At 35.8% G+C, this 17,643-nt stretch overlaps 1 protein-coding gene across 2 annotated transcripts in view; it reads left to right on the forward strand.

Moving 5' to 3' along the window:
* Positions 1–17,643, forward strand: part of LOC108053298 (soluble guanylate cyclase 88E) — a 43,222-nt gene that overhangs the window by 2,078 nt on the left and 23,501 nt on the right. For both annotated transcript variants that reach the window (XM_044459217.1, XM_044459218.1), the window contains exon 2: positions 895–1,136. The gene's annotated coding sequence lies outside the window, so the exon portion shown is untranslated. The remainder of the gene's footprint in view (positions 1–894; positions 1,137–17,643) is intronic.

Raw genomic sequence — 17,643 nt, forward strand, 5'->3', positions numbered from 1 at the left:
ACAAACAGCAGAGTTATGGCATTTCCGATCAATCAGTTATATGGCAGCTATAGGATATAGTCGGCCGATCCCGGCCGTTCCGACTTATATACTGCGTGCAAAGGAAAGAAGGGTGTGTGCAAAGTTTCAATTCGATATCTTTAAAACTGAGAGACTAGTTCGCGTAGAAACAGACAGACGGACAGACAGACGGACAGACGGACAGACGGACAGACGGACAGACGGACAGACGGACAGACGGACAGACGGACATGGCTATATCAACTCAGGAGGTGATCCTGATCAAGAATATATATACTTTATAGGGTCGGAGATGTCTCCTTCACTGCGTTGCACACTTTTGACCAAAATTATAATACCCTCTGCAAGGGTATAATGATAAAAGATTTTTTAAGATATGAACATTTTTATTTAACTTAATGAAAGTAAAAGTTAGGGTATTAATACCTCCAATCAAGAAAAGCAAGGGCTAATTTGCTGTTTAAATTTGTTATGCATTGCTGAGGCCTCGAGCAAGGACCTGCTGCAAAGTGTGGGAGCAAAGTGAAAAAAGGCATGGCGAGAGTCCCTCAAGCTATGCTAAGCGCATGAATTTTTCAGGCAATTTAATTGAAAAGCTTTCAAGAAATTTCCGTATTCAAGCAACGAAAACTGAATCACTTTATATGACGAGCCGAGATTCATTTATCCTGGCAATAATTTCGTCGACACGCCCTCACATCAGATTATTTCCTGCCCGCAGACGTTCAAATCCCGCTAAAACCAAACGGAAATAAAAACACGCGGCAAAAAATGAAATCAAATCAAATAAAACCGAATTATATGGGCAACGCGAGCCCTTAATACGAATTCCTTGTTCATCCCCACATTCCCATTTCTCTTGTTTTTAAGCAGGTTAAGCGGCCCGCAAATCCGCATCGTGTAATGAAAATCAAAGTACATAAATATAAAATTAAATGTCGTAAATAAAAAGAATAATATCATCAGAACATATACAATATGTACATGTGAATGTGTCCAAAGACGCGACCCGCGAGGCGACACAAAGCGAAGTTTAAGAAACGTGCCACATTAAATATTTAAGAAACTCAGAAAGCCGACAAAAGTGTGAGAGAATTTGGAGCCAACAGCGTTTGGTAAGCTGCTAAAATTAACTTGATTTATTTAGCATGAAAAATTAATATAGACCCTAAAGAATCTCTTACAGACTATTCATCAGTTTAGTCTTAAAAAAATAAGATTTTGCAACAAAATGTTCAAATAAAAAACCAAGGAGTTTTATAAATATAAATATATTAATAAATATTAATATTAATATTAACTTGTAAAAATTCATTAAGATCAAAAGATTGTGAACTGTGTATTTTAGGTAAATTCAAAACGCTTTTAATTAATTTTAGTCAGAATCGTAAATTTGTTTCTTTCGCGTTTCTCCCTTCAAAACCTAAAAACCAAGCTAATTCAATTTTCCGTATAACACATTTTTTCCCACATACCGAGAAATTATAGGCGCATCGTTAGCTAATCAATGAGCGGAACTGTGATTTATCAGCTCCCCTATTGATTTATTTAATATGACGCTGAAAGCATTCCATCCCACACCATTAAGGTCTTCTTTTTTTTTGGTAACTTTAACGTTTACGAGGCGGCTGATTCTACTTGTGCATGTAGAAGAAAGTTGGGGCAGCGGAAATCCCATAAAAACAAAGTCCTGGCCATAAAACATAAGAGATGGTCAGACCAAAGTGCAATCCAAAAAATCGCATATATGGCGCATATGGTATAAAAAAAGTTCTTATTCGGCATTTCATAAATAGTTTTATGTGCCCCATCAAAAATACATAAAATAAGGGAATGAATATAAGGAAAAGTAAAGTAGGCTTTAAAGAGCAAATCATTCAAAGATTCGGCGTGGGGGAAATTGTATTTTGGTTTAGCCAAGCAAAATTCTATGCAAATGAGTTTCAGGGCGAGAAAAGTCTTTTCAATTTTTATTGTTTTCCTGTTCTCGTTGTTTTTCTTTGGGATTTCCCCGCGCGTTGAAGCGGTGGAATTTGCCAAAAGCCGCAACAAACAAAACAAAATGAAAAGGAAAAAAACTGAAAAGGGGAAAATGAAAACAAATAGAAAATGCCGTGAAAGTTTAATACGATTTCAAAGGAGGCGTGACACAGGACCAAAGGGTTTGCGCAGACAGTCAAAAAATCCTGATAAATGTAATGTCAGTTGGGGGCGACCGAATATGGGTTCATATATCCACACATGCTATATATGTTTGCCTGACAGTTTTAAGGGCGGAAATGCAGTCAAACCCCTTGAATTATGGGGTAAAACTTGTGTTTAGAAAACTTTGTTTTTCCTATTTTATAAAAGCAAAAATTTTTCATTTATTCAGTAAGCCAATTTATCTTTTTTCATGGAATGGAAATTAAATATTTTTTAGGTATGTATATAAATAACAAAATTTTCTTTTACATTTATAGACAGGACACGTGCTTCATATGTATGTCTAAAAATAGCCTCAAACTTTTATCGACTGTCAATAATTGATGACAAGCGCAGTCGTTTGCCTATCATAACCTAATCAGTAGCAAGTCCGATTAAGCTAATCAAGCAGGGGGAAATAAACAAATCGGCAAGTGGCAAGCAAACACAGGAAATGAAGTAAATATAAAAAGAGTGAATAGTAATTAAGGCAACATGCGGGTGGAATTGGGTAAGTAAGTTCCATATCATGGGGGTCATGGTTCTGGTTGCCAATGCAACAATCGAGCTTCGCTCTAGTCAATCCCGCTGTGAGTCCAAAAATAAACGAAATATATTTTGGATATCAAAGGGAGTTACATACACTTGAAAAGTCCTCTCCTTTTACCACCGCACATTTGGTTGTCAAGTTAATAAACGTAAAATGAGCTTGTCGCATCAACAATACTCATAACAATGAAATGCCCTCACTCTGGCACGTGAGCGAATAATGTGAAGCACTTTTCCGGTTTTTTCAGCATGTTGATATGTTTAGGAATCAGTGTTTGCTTACAAAGGTTGCAGTGCTTTAAACACACAAATTGCGTATCACGGTAACACTTACGTAAATTATTTTCGAATTTTTTTTAAAATTTTGCAATTTATTATTATTTATTTTGTTGAAGCTGTTGATGAAATATTTTCTTTAGGAGTTATTAAGACTCCAAAATTATTGTTTTTCTCAACGAGAAAATATAAGAATTTCCTGAAGAGTAAATAAATCTCACTTTACTGATAAAAAAATTGATTGTATTTTTTATCATACCTTGAGCAATGTGTTATTTTCTATAAAAAAAAACCCTTCTTTAAATAAAAGTGATTATTACAGGATGTAATAAAACAAAATTTTTAAAGCAATTGCTTAATTTTATTATTTTCTTACCTTTTACTATTTTCTCACCTTGAAAAAAACTTATAATTTTTTACATATTTTTAAAAAATCACTGCAATGATTTACAGTAACCGAAGAGTGTACAAAAATCTTCGACTTGTGTTAGACTCATACCATTTGCATGAATTTTGTCGCTTTGGTGTTGATTATAATGATAAGCACTTTAACCACAGGCATGCAAATTGCCTGAAGGCAAAAACGTTAAAATTTAACAGCTTTTGGCCTCTGCACACACACAACAGTGGTTGCCTGAAAATGTGAGAAGGGAAAATTCTCCTCAGGCAAATTCAATTTCGAATCCCCTGCCCTTTTGGTTTTCATCTTTATTGGAACTTTTCTAGTTCAGCACATTTGACACTTGAGATGTCCTTTTCCCATCGCTCTCTCTCTGTCTGATTGTATCTTTCCGTCCCTCTCAGGTATTACGTGTGTGCTCAGTGAACTGTTAAACTGCTGACATGGCCACTCAATCTCACCTTGCAGCAACAGGTGACAGGAACTCGGCTTATTGAAATGTTTTCGACACTTTTTGATTGACAGCAACTGAATGAAAACAATTTGTTATTGAAAAATGCTCGAGGAGAAATAAGTTCAGGAAATTAAAGTGTATTTCATACTTCTCTTGTATAAGGCCGAGCTTGTTAACCTGGGAAGTGACAGATTGAAAATTGAGTTTTACCCAATGGAGGGCAGTTTTTGGAGTGCAGAAACTTAAAGTCTTAAACTCTTACTATTTATGTTCTTTTAATATACTCAATTTGATAATAAATATTACGATTAAATATGACTTTGAATAGCTTTTCTAGGCAAATTAAAATTAAAATATTCCACAAGCAGTATATACAATGTACAGAACCAATTCTTCTTTAGAAGTCATCACTGTTCATTGATTCCTGCAATAATGTAATTATTCAAATATTTCGCTGTTCATTGCATAAATCACATGACGCACGTGCAGATAATGTGCGCCAAAAATCGCAAGAACACAAAGGAAATCTGTGAGAAAACTTGGCCAAAACCATTTCAGAAACTTTTGCTCTTGCCCCAAACCATTTTCCCGCCTTATTCCCTTAAGCTATGGCTAATAATCTGCGCGCTGGCTAAAATGATGGCCTGCAGTGGGCTCTGACCAATAATTCATTCTTGATTTGGGCTTTAGGCCTTTAGCTTTCGTGTTAAAGTTTTCCTCGGCTTTCCCTTTTGGTTTCTGTGGTCCACAGATGTCATCCACCCAGTTTCCCAGCTGGACTGCTGCATATCTCATTCTAATTTGCATTTTCATGTCTGTAAGTGATATTTCTTTTCGCACTCCCACCCACTCTCTTGCCATCTCTCTCTGCGTCCACTGTGTCTGCCTCTTTCACAGCCAGTCGGCAGCCAAGTGGAATACAGAATTTTTATGTTCAGTCACATGAGTAAGTGAGTTCTGGGTGGCTTGTGGCTGAAATTGTGGCAGAAACAGGCCTGGCTCTGGAGGAAGTTTCTTCTGCTCAGTGTGATAAAGTCTGAATTATTAAATATACATAAATCAAGAGACAAGACCAATGTGAGCGGTTGGAGGAAGCTCAAATACGGGCTACACTGAATTCAATGGCTTCAGACATTTTGTAAAGTAATGTTTTCTTTAATACGATTAATTATCCTACCCTATACCTGTATATTACACAAACAAATCTGATAATTGTTGCCGTATGTTAATATTTCAGCATGTTGATAGTTACTTCACGGGTTTTTTTATTTCTAATAATAATAAGATTATTAATAGACGTTTTCTACAGTTAGACGGCATTTTACATAATTAAGTTTTCTTATTTCAACTTTAAGTTATTACTTATTTTAATATTAAGAAATTGTATTACAAAATTAATCCAAGTCATTAAAAAAAAAAAAAATATTATATAAATTTGAAAAAATGCAAAAAATGAAAATGTTTTTTTCTTTAAATATCTGTTACATTTGTGATTACTAACACCAAGGTTTAACTGTAGCATTAAACATTAACGCCTGACTTGGCAGGGCCATAAAACTTTTCAAACTCCTGTGCATAGCACAATCTTAGCTAAATCGATACCATATATCACTGGCATATATGCTGTTTATGGCAGTTGTTGTTGTTGTGGCAAGATTTGCATAATCAGCTTCCAACTAATTAAAAGGCAATCAACCAGAGATTACGAATGGGAGAGAGACAAGGGCCGAGTTGCCGGGGCAACAATCGTAAGCGGCTAAAGCGAAACACTCAACAAGCTGCCAAAATACACGCATTTTCACCTGGTGCCTCCATCACCATTTCCATCCTTTTCCACAGTTTTCCCACCGTATTCGTCTGCACCTGTTACACAGCACAGCAAAGATGGACGAATTGGCAGGAAAAGTGGCAAAGTCGAGGCCCGTGTCCTGACCCAATCAGTGTGGCAGAAAATGAAATTTCCCCACTCTATTCGAAAACGGAAATGAAGTCCGTGAATTTGCAAGTTGTGGGCTCATTTCAAGGTACGAGTTTGCCAGGGTTGGCATTGGATCCATAGAAGCTTAGAAACTTGATGAAAACTAAAGTCAATCTGCAGGCGAATAGGATTGAATATAGATCTCTGCACCATGACTAGAAAAGTTTTTTTAAGAAAAGTATAGTTCCAGATAATGGATAAAGTTGGAAAAGAATAAACATAGTATACAAAAGTTCATGGAAAATAAGACAGTGTATATCTGATTGAAGAAGGTGTGAGCTATATAAATTACTCTAAATTAGTTTCCAATGCTGTTCGAGAAACTTATTTAATTGAATTTGATTTTGTTTATTTGAGCCGATTAACCAAGATTTGCCATGTCTACTATTATTATTTATTAAACTATAAAAATAGTTTGGATACCATTGATTTCTTAAAATTTTATAGTCTTTGAGTAATTTTTTCCAACCTTAATATTTTCCTCCTCTCTGTAAACAACACATTACCTTCTGATTTATGTTGACGAAAAAAATTAGCACTTGAAACTTTTCGCCACGGGTCCTTGGATTTAATTGGAAAAGGTAAACAAGAAAGTCCGCGAAAGGCAAGGAGCCAACTTAAAAGAGTTAAAGCAATACTTTGTCAACTTTGAGTGAGCAAATGCGATTTTGTAGAGCGAAATCCCATTAAAAGTTTCTCTGCACCGGGCGAACCGAGAAAACGAAATTGTTAGGTGCATGGACATTGTGCATACGCAGCGTGTGCCTCTATTGAATTACGTATACGCAGCGTTGGCCCAAACAGGATGTAATGTGAGTGCCCGGCGCTGTTGCCGACTGGGCGCTAATTTGATATCAGCCAAGGGTAAAAGCAAACACATCCTGTGCGGACCGGTGTCTGTGTCTGCGTCTGTCATGCTAATAGCTAGACCGCCCTCTATTTAGCCGCTCGACTGCCAGTGGGCCCATTAAAGGGTCTCTAAACTCATATGCATTTGTCTCACGTGTCGGCATTCCGTTTATTGCCAATCTGATGAGTGACTAGGGGTATGAAAGGCGAGGGGGGCGACAAGGCCACGTTTGGAGCTCATTAATTTCCATCGTGTAGGTTTTTAATGAAGATGCGTGCCTGCCACATCACAGGACTCGCGGGGGAAAATGGCGCAGAGAGGAACTTGACTTCCGTTCGGAACAGTCGGGAATAATTTATGCTAAGCCGAAAAGTTAACCCGCCGCTTGTTAACCGTATTATGCCCGCAGCCTCTACTTTGTGCCATGAAAAATAACCCCGCATAAACACAGCAAAAACAAATACAAGCGCCAAACTCCCTTAGGTGGGATAAACTTTTTGTGAAATTTTAAGCAGTTGACTTATTTCAATTATGAATAATTAGCGGGGCAAACACGTATATTTATATTTGGGATCGAGCACCATGCTTCCTTGGCGTAATTTTGAAGTCATGAATTTGCGCTTGATTTAAATTTCGACAAAGAAAAATGTGTGAAACAGATTAAGGGCTTTTGGAAAAATGTGGAAGTCTGGTTTTATCAGAGTAAGAGCATAAAAATACAATTAATTTGCATTAAAACATATTTTATTGAGTATTAAATAAAATTCTTGTTAACTTTAAAACTAAATGACCTTAAATTCACCTACCTGTTTAAATGTATATTGTTGTGAGTAAATCTTTTTTAATTATTAAATTCTGTTCAACATTTATACGTGACCATGTTCTGCATTAAGGGGGTATATACCTTTTTTTGTCGAAAAAAATAGTAAAGTTTGGTTTTTTTTATGTATGTAACTATTGTTTTTATTAAATGAATGATTATATTTTCTGAAAGTTTAGATTGTTGACAATGTTTATGCAAAAATTTTTGAAAAAATATTTAATAGTTTTTAAGGTGTGGCTGTTTCCTTAGGCGCCTTTTTTTAAAGAGCCTTGCGGTGATAATTCCCCAGGACAAATGGGTCAACTGATACCGAAAAATAAAAATATTTCATTAGTTTAAAGTAGTATCCTGTACTTGAACGAACGTTTAAAAAAATTTTTTTTGTGCATACGGGAACGTTTAATGCAAAAATGACGTTTTTGGACGCAAAAATTCTTACAAAACTATTTATTTCGGCGAAATAAAAATTTTTACATGAAAAACGATCGTTCAAGTACTAATAAAATTCATTACAAACATTTAAAAAATTTGAAGAAAATCGGTTCAGTGTTTTTCGACAATCCATATCACCGCAAAGTCATTTTTAAAAAACCATTTCGAGATATTCGCGTTTAAGTTTCAGTTTGGGTTTGGGCGGGGACGGGCGCGCGGCTAGGAGCGCTGTAACTTTTTCTACAGCTCAAATCTCTATGAAAATTTTGGGAAATATTCTTAAGAAGTTGTTCTTTAAGATAAAGCAAAAAAATTTTCGATTTTTTGAAAATGAAAAGTATACCCCCTTAATAATGCAAAGAAAAAGTACTTAAATTAGGCCAAATCAAGTAAATAAATTAAAGCAAAGCCAAATCTCATGACCAAAAAGCCCGCAAAAAGACTAAAGAGACCTAAAATAATAGCGAAGTGTCCCCAAGGACATTTAAGCGGCTTGACTTGAATTAAATTTTTCATTCACCGTAAGCGCTGAAACAAAATTAAATGCTTAAGCAGGGCGAGAAAAAGACAAACAGACGCTGCGAAATAAATAAACAAACAAACACACACTTCTATTTAGGGAAGCGACCCACACTAAGTCCAACTAATCACCGTTGACAGTAAAACGAATGAAACACACACTGAACTGGACGCAGGACCAAATCCTAGTGGAAAAGGACATTAGGAGGGAACAAGGAAAAGACCAGGAGCATCTATAGAAAACTTGATTTTATGGCTGGGCACATCTTAGCGTCCCTTGTTTTCCTTTTCAGCATTTTATTTTCCTTTTAATTTAAGTTGATGCGCCAAAGTGCAAATAACGGAAAAGATTTATAAACAGAACAAGGGCTCAGCCATTTTTCCTCCGCCAATATTTACACTGTCGAAACAACAGAAACAACTAAAACTAAAACCGCTATCGCACATGAGTACCAAAAAGCATTTGTGCCAAAAAAAAAGAACAAGCTACGTATTTTCAGGCTAAATTCCCTGTTCTTGTTTTTGTTAGCCACAACACAACGAAAACCGCAAATGTCCCAGAAAATGTGTTGAAAGCAAATGTATTTTGGTCAGGCCTACGCTTTTAAATGAGAGTTCAAGCTTTAAGTAAAATTTAAGTAAATGGCACAACATAAATATTTGTTCCTACTGGCTGGGCTTGAACTTAATTTGACAGAGATTTTCATCCCAATTTATTTAATGAAGCTGAGGGGGAAAAATTGAAATTTTCCTGTCGTGCGGGACAATTTTCAAAGTAAACAGACCTTTGGCACTTTTGTCCTGTCAAGCTATAAATAGTTTTGAGGCGTCCTTTTGCCGCCCACTTCTTTTATCAGCTTTATATAAGCACCCAGAAGCGTAGCTTATAAAAAGGATAATGAGCCGACATATGTTTAGCCTGAAAAGTAGCATCCTCGGAAAAAAGGAAAGCCGAAACAAAAACCAAGCAAATGAAATCCAACTGGAAAAAAACGGTCAGGGCAAACAAAACAAATTTTCCTCCCTCAGGCAACATATTTAAAAATGGCATGAAGAAAAAAGTAAAAGAAATTTATCCAAAGCTGCTTGTCACTCTCTCGCAGTGGGAAAAGCGGGAGGGAAAAAGGAAAATGTGGGAAAGCGAGAGCAGCTAATAATATTTATGGGCGCTCATTTTAATGCCAACTGTCAACGCGAAAGAAATGTGTCTCTACACATACGAGGATTCCAACCGACCGAAAACAGCAGAAAAATCTCCTGGAAAGCGGCTTACATCCAAGTGGGTGGAAAATGAGAACGGGCTGAAAGCCGTTGTTGTGTTTAATTTGTAATAAAAATAAAGTGCACATTTATGAGGCGAGACAAGCAGTCAGGTAAGCCAAATAAACTTGCTTCGTTTTCGAACTTTTTCTTTAGTGCTCTTCTCCTTATTAAGTGAAAAGCCAAAGGAGCTTTGATAAATGAAAGCGAAATATTAAATTTTAAAGTCAATGGAGAATGTTCTGCGCCCACAAATTTTCTGCTTCATTAAAATTTTCAGATGAAAGCGGGCTTTTTAGGAAATTGTGAGCAAGCAATTTCCTTTAATAAGATTATGTGACTTTGTCAAGTTACATCAAGTTTTAAAATAAAATCTTTTTTAATTTAAATTTGTGATGAACACCTGTTTAATTAAGTTGTGGAAGCTTTTTAAGTATTAATAAAAAAAGACTTTAAAAAATTTTAGTTGATATAAATCTTTATTTTTCCTTAGCTATTGTTATTTCTTATTAAGTAATTTTCCCTAAGCACACCACTTGTCTTGTTTTGAATTAAATTGTACTTAAATAAAAGTATCTTAAATTCATGGGGAACGCAGATTGTACAAACGCTTTAAATTAAATTTCATCCTAAAAAAATCAGAGATAAATTGAAAGAAAAACAGCAACATTTTAATTCAATTTCCGCAGAAGAGGAAAAATAAATGTAATTGGGATTTAAATTAGGCAATCTTTTAGGCATTTTCTCAGGTGCTGCAATTTTTCTTTCTGGCACTTTGGCCGCATATTTAGGGTCCTCTTTCCTTTGCCTGTCACATTTGGCTGGGAATTTTATTGGACACCATTCAAGGAATTTCAAATTGAATTGCAGCCAAGAGGTCTTTTAAATTTGGCTCTCGAATTTAATTAAAATTGTTTCACTGGCATCTGTTAAGTGGTTTCAATTTGATTAAACAAACGATGTGGTTTGTGTTTCCCCAACATTTTAGTTTTCGGATTTAGCACAGAGTCCTGCAAATAAGAAAAAAACACGAAAACGTTTCCTTCTCATTTTTTCCCAACTTAAGCAAATAAACCTGACTTGACACAAGAATAAAAGTTTTTTGTTTGGCAAGACAAGAAGTCAAATGGTTGCCAAGGTCACCCGATGATGTGACACTTCAGTTCGTTTTCCCCTTTTTTTATTGATAGAAAGATATCACACGCCAAGCTGAGATGGCTTAAAACCACAAGCCAGGCCCACGAGTTTTCCTCAAAAAAGGGCACTTGATAGCATTTCAAAAAGTTATCGTTTCGCATTGCATACTTACGTGGCTGTGTGTGTTTGGCATGTTTAATCAGGCAGAAACCATAAGCAAATAGGCAAATTGTTTGCAAATAAACAAGTCAGAAAAGTTTACGATAGCGGTTGAAATGCCGACGTGCAAAGGAGGAAAAACTTTGATGGCTTTTGTCTGCGATAAAACAATTTTGGTAAGAAGAAATACGTTTGATAATATTGCGAGAACATTTTCATTTTACCCAATGCTGCATTAAAAACTTTCTGGTGCTTCATTTAAATTTTCAAATAACATGGGTTGAGCTTGTACAAATTACTGCGAAATAACTGGGAACCAGATGGCTTATTCTAGTTTCAACTCAACTTTTTAATGCACTTTTTACTAAGAGCTGATTGTGGTTTTATGGAAACCTGAATTTATAAATTTATATATTATCTAATGGCAAAGATTAAACTTGTTCATCACTGAATGCATTTATCGTACAACTTTCTGAACTTCATTTAAATTTTTAAAATAACATAAATTGAGTTTGTAAATACGACTGCGAATTAAATGGGAGCCTGATGGTTTATTCTTCTAGTTTCAACTTAATTTTATAATGCATATATAAATTTGTATATTATTTAATGGATATTAAACTTATCACTGAATGAATTTATCATTAAAATTTTCAAAATAACATGAATTTAGTTTTTAAATATGACTACAAATTAACTGGGAGCCTGATGGCTTATTCTTCTAGTTTTAAGTCAACTTTCAATGCACTTGAATGCAAAAAAAAGTTAAGAGTGGTTTTATTGAATCCTGATTTTTAAAAGTTTTTAAATTAATTTAATAGTGAAAGCATTTTTAAAATTATTTAAATATCAAATATAATTTTTCATTTTGTTTCTTATAAAACCAATGTTTTTAAATAATGGTGTTGGAAAAGTCAAATAATAAGAATTTAAGATGATTCAAACATAATTTGACACAACGCAATATGTCGTATAACATTTTCTGAAAATCAATCAAAAGTTAACAGTTGTATTTTCCTACAAATCATCTGATGCAATAACAATGTTTATGGGGCGAGAAAACCATTTGATGTACAATTTACATTTGTTTTGTTGTTACCCCCAGTGGTATCAATTACTAGACTCACATTTTCTCATTACGGCCCATAAATAAGTCAATGAAAATGCGACTGACTGACTGACTGCGCCATAATATTTGATGGGTTGGTGGAGTATAACGAAAAATGGGAGGGAGCTATGACTGTCCAAAATTGTGGGTTGTCATGGCAAATAAGATGAAAAGGGGGTTTGGGGGTACGGAGGCAAAGCCAAGCAATTGATGCGTTAACCCCAATTTGATTTGTCTCATTGTCAAATGCTCCACAAACTTTCAAGCGCCATCTCCCCCAGGACCTCCATAATTTAAGCTGGCCAGATTACTGTTCATTAACATAGTATAGGCCCTCTAGGACTTGTCTGTCAACAGAATCTGAGCAAACAATAACAATACCGAACCGTCTGAGTGCCGTACAATAGTCGATGTATGTTTGGGCCTGCTCAAACACAAACAAGTAAATAAATATGCTTTGCGCCTCTGCAGATGTTGACCCACATTCCGCCAGATGGGAGAAAGATTATGTGGGAACAGAGGACAGAGGTCCTTTTTTTCTAGCTTAAAGTGCTAGGCAAATATGGGGGCAAAGTCGCCTAAGGAACTATTGAAGTGCTGAAAGAGATTTGGTAACGGACTACGTGATTACTAGGTGGATTTTCTGTAGAGCAAGTCTTTAAGAATTCATTAATTAAATAGGTTGCAGAAAAAACCGCAATCAACTTATTTAAGTTCGTTTTCCAATAGTTTCAATAAAACTGCAACTCAATAAATAAGCCACAATGAAATAAAGCATCTGCAACCGCATAAATCATGAAGCCACTTTTTGTAACAGCAACATTTGTTTACAAGCCGCAAAAAGTTCAAACGTTTTTCCTTGTAACCAACAAAATGTGAAAAAGTGCCACCGCAAAATATGTTGTTCACGTTATCTCTTTGTTTTTTTGCATGCTGCGATGGTTGCAAACGAATTGATTTTCAATTTTTATGCTTGCCTAAACGGAAAATTTGTGCAGAGCCCAAAAAGAACAAACTGTTTTTGGGGTGTTGGGAAATTGCAATGCATTTATTATGAATGAGGAAAGCAGGGAAGGAACTCATGTCGTAGGAAGCCTATGTGGGCTCCTTTCAATCTTCAAGTTTGGGGTGCCGGTGCCCCAGAAATTGTTCATTCTGTCCCGTAAGTTATATGCAAATACACAGCATTTACATATATATTCGCTTATGAATTTGTTTTCGGGTAAAAAGCTTAGGGAAGTCGCCCGGGAAACCTCCAAATTATATTTACTTCCCATTGAAAGCAAAGAAATCCTAAAAAAAAATTGTCCCATTTAAGATACAATTTATTATTAAATTGAAGTGAGTTCCTTTTGGTATTTGTTATGCTAATTTATATATTTCCCCCAATATTTCATACTGCTCGTTTTCATGACAGCCTGATTATGCATTGCCACTCCACAATCTCTGTCAGCTTTTAACACTTGCAAATTGAGAACGAAACAGCCATTTTGTTTGTCTGCATATGAATTAAATTCTGAAAATTCTAAATGATCAACAAGAGTAAACAATGTATTTTTAATTCGAGGTAAATATGTTTACACCCTTCGAATGACTTAAACTAATTAACAATGATATTATAGAAAAATGTTCACACATTTATTTAAAGTATTTATAATTTTTTTATGATCTAAGCTAAACTGCTACTTTTTAAATCATATGTTAGCCTTCTCTTCTTTAAATTCAATATAAAAAGTATATATGAACTGAAACACCACTCATGTTTTTTCGTCAACTTGTCACTTAAATTTTCAATGAGCTAAGATACATCGAAACGCCATTCCCATTAAAGCTTAATAAGTGGAGGAAAATTGAAAATTCTGCCAATCCCCACACGAACTGGGAAAAGCTCTTCATAATTCACGTGAAGGGGTGACAGAAAAAGCCCCACATAAAGCCTTTTGGCATTTTTGGAGATACCAGAAAGTAATCACTTCCGCATCCCTGGGCATTCTTGTGGCAAGTCTTAAGCATCTCGACGGTTGACCTTCGTTTCATGCTGATTTTTGCGGTGCTTACTGAGAGACTCTCTTGAAAAATATCGCTAATTTTTCGATATAACGTTTTTGATTAATGACCTGAGCGGCGACCAGTCTCAATTTGTTCACGGCTAAAGTTACGCGTAAGAAAGGAAGATGGATATCTTGCAGCTAATCACTTAACGCAGGGATTTCACGGAGTCCTGCCGTCGGACACATTAATCAGCTTATGGCTGATCAATCAAAGTTGCAGTTTCAAATGGTAAAAACGAGAATAAAATCAGCGTAAAGCTCTTTGTACTAACTTTTGGCACCCCAAAATAGATTAAATAAAAGCCTGGTTGTATGAGCAAAACCTTATTAATTTAAATGTTACATTAATTTAAATGTTATTCAAATTGTATAAAAAAATAGTTAGCTAAGTTTTTACGAGAACTTCATAAGATCTTGTTTTATTATTGTAACTGCTTATTATGTTTATATTTAACTTTAATTTAAAATGTGGTATCCCAAAGTCTCTGCAAAATCACAGTAAATCCTTTGCGGAGTGGCGCACAAGAATGGGTATAAGTGAGTTTTTAGAAACCTAAACTTTTTTCTTTCAGCAGTGACTTACGCCATTGTGTTTCCGCCCAGCTGGGGACTCTCAGGTGTTGTAGGTTAATGACAAAGTTGTTTTTTGCACTTTCCTTATTCTGTGAGATACCTTCTCAGCAAGTTTTTATCCGGCCCCTTGCCAAGTTTCCCAGTTATATCTGTAACTTTGGCTAAGTTCATTGTAGAGATAGTTATCTGTTTGCCAAGCTGGAGTTTCACTTACGAATGCGACACAAGGCATGGTAACATGGCGTATGAGTGATGCTGAAAAAGTAAATGAAAAGTGTGCAAGAAGTAAGTAACTTTGTTTTCCTTGCTTGTCCTTTTTTATCTCAACTGCAATTTTCAGCACAATTTCACTTTAGAAATAACTGAAATACTTTTTGTGTAAGCCATTAATCACTATAGTAATTATTCGTTTAACTTTAATTTAACCTTCAATCAAGTTGTTGAACTCAGAGAATCCGACCTCTTCCATCCCCACCCTAATATTCACAAATAATTAAAGTTGCCCAATCATTGTCTGGCGAAGGGGAGAAAATCCATAATAAAACAGTTCAAGCACCTTTCACCAGCTCGGGTTCTTTAGTGGGTTAAGGGGGTTGGGATTATCTGGCTAATGGCTTCGGGGTAGTAACCATTCAGCACAATCAACCGTCGAGACCGCGGGATGCCATCAATTGAGACATTTTCACTTTCATTCATCTCTGACCGAGCCTGACTTCTGGTTGGACAAATTAAATTTGTGTGTTTGATGTAATTAATTTGCCTGACCCAAAACGGCAGTCAAGCAAACAAAATTCCACGCTTGACTTAATTTCACCTTAAATTTGGTTTTCAGGCCAGAAGTAACTGAAGATTCGACAATCAAACCCTTTTTCGAGGATCCAATGAAAGACAATGAAAGTGCAGGCCCAAAAGTAGGCAATGCCTTTTCACTTCCGTTTTGAATGTGTATTTGTGACGGGCATGTCAAGTGGCCAACACATATACACGACGCGAAAGAAGGACCCTGACCAATTAGCACAGGAACTGTCAGTTATGGGCAACTCTCAGGCACGTGCACTTGATGGCCAACGATAAGCGGGGAAAAACTTTCGCCAAGACATAAATCTTCAGTTCGAGGCCAAAAAAGAAGGGGCAACAAAAAGCCAGGCCGTCAGCAACAGGCGCCGCACAAGCCGCAGATGACAACCAAACGAAGGAGACTCAAACATTTTGACACATAACAGCGACCGCAACTTTAGGGTCTGCTTTTTTCTCGGAACTGCAGGTTTCGCATTTCCGGAAATCGCAAATTGAACTGACAACTTCGTTATGTCAAAGCTTGAGTGGTTTTAAAAATAACGCGGTTTTTTGTTAAATTCTGCAGCAAATACATTTTTTCTTGGTGCTGCAATCAAAACTTGGTTACACATTTTTCTTAGAATAACAAGAAAGTCATTTTTGTATGGAGAATATTTAATGGAAAATAAATTTGATAAATAGTATTATATTATATTTAAATATTGATGCAAGTTCGTACATCTATATTTTAAATCTCTAAAAGATTGCTTAGATTTGCGTATTTACCTTCATGTTTAAAATTATTAAAATTATTTAATCAGAATAAAATGGCAAATTATATTATCAAATTCTTATTCAATTCATGATTGACTGTAATAAAATTAAAACCTTTTGAGTTCCCTTGTGTTATATAACTATTTTGTATACCCTTGCAGAAAGTATTATGGGGTATTATGAAGGAGACATTTCCGATCCTAAAAATTATATATATTCTCGATCAGGATCACCACCATCAGTCCCTCAGTTTTAAAGCTATCTGCTTGAAACTTTTGCAAAAGTTTTCTTTCCATTGCAGGTAGTATATAAGTCGAACCGAGCTTTTTGAATTTTTTTTTTGGTTGTTTGGGATTTGGTAATACAAAAATAAAAATGAAATATTTTATTTTGTTGTTTTTCTATTTTTCAAAATATTCCTTTGAGATTTAGTAATTATTTACTATATCAGAATTTAGCTTTTAGTTTTGCCAAAATCGGACAACAATATCATATAGCTTCCGTTGTATCGATGGCAAAATGCAGCCCAAAATCGGCATAGCTTCATTGTTTTTAGTAAGATAGGCTTTAAAATCGATATGTAGTCCTTTTGTAAAACTGAAGGGGTATATAAGCTTGCCGAAGCTTGCTTCCTTTCTTGTTCATTTTAACGTTGATCAAAATGTTGATCCACTTTCATGTTAGTTATTTCAATGATTATGACAACTTTTAAAAGGGTCACCCACAACTGGACTTCTAGAGTCCATAACTTGTGGTTCCATTCTCTGAAAATCTGAATTCAAATTTGTATACCCTAGCAGAGGGTATTATAATTGCAGTCAAAAGTTTCCAACGCAGTGAAGGAGAAATTTCTGACCCTATAAAGTATATATATTCTTGATCAGCATCACCAGGAGAGTCGATCAGTCTCAGTAACTATTTGGGGCTATTCTTATTTTTAAGATCACTTTTGCAAATGCAATACATCTTGTCGATTTTGTCGTCGATACAGGTTGAAACATATTCATAACGATCGAGCCGACTTATCGTGGGCACCGAGACCTCCACAGACTCGGTAACATTGTTGAACTTAACGGTGGCTTCGAAATCGGCGATGTTCTGATCCATCCTGGAACTTGGTACGTTAGGTGGTCACATTTACAACGGGCAGGTCACCGTCGAAATCGTGTTCCAGTCCAATTTTCATCTCTATCTTGTAAATGTACTTCAGAGTGAGCTCAGAGCAAATGCCGCTGAGATTCCTGCTGGCCAGATATTCGTTCATCCGACCGATCACCAGGGGGGCAATGCGCCAGGCCCAATTCACCTCGAGTCTCTT

This window comes from Drosophila rhopaloa, unplaced genomic scaffold, assembly GCF_018152115.1.
Source record: "Drosophila rhopaloa isolate 14029-0021.01 unplaced genomic scaffold, ASM1815211v1 contig_178, whole genome shotgun sequence".
Lineage (NCBI taxonomy): Eukaryota > Metazoa > Arthropoda > Insecta > Diptera > Drosophilidae > Drosophila > Drosophila rhopaloa.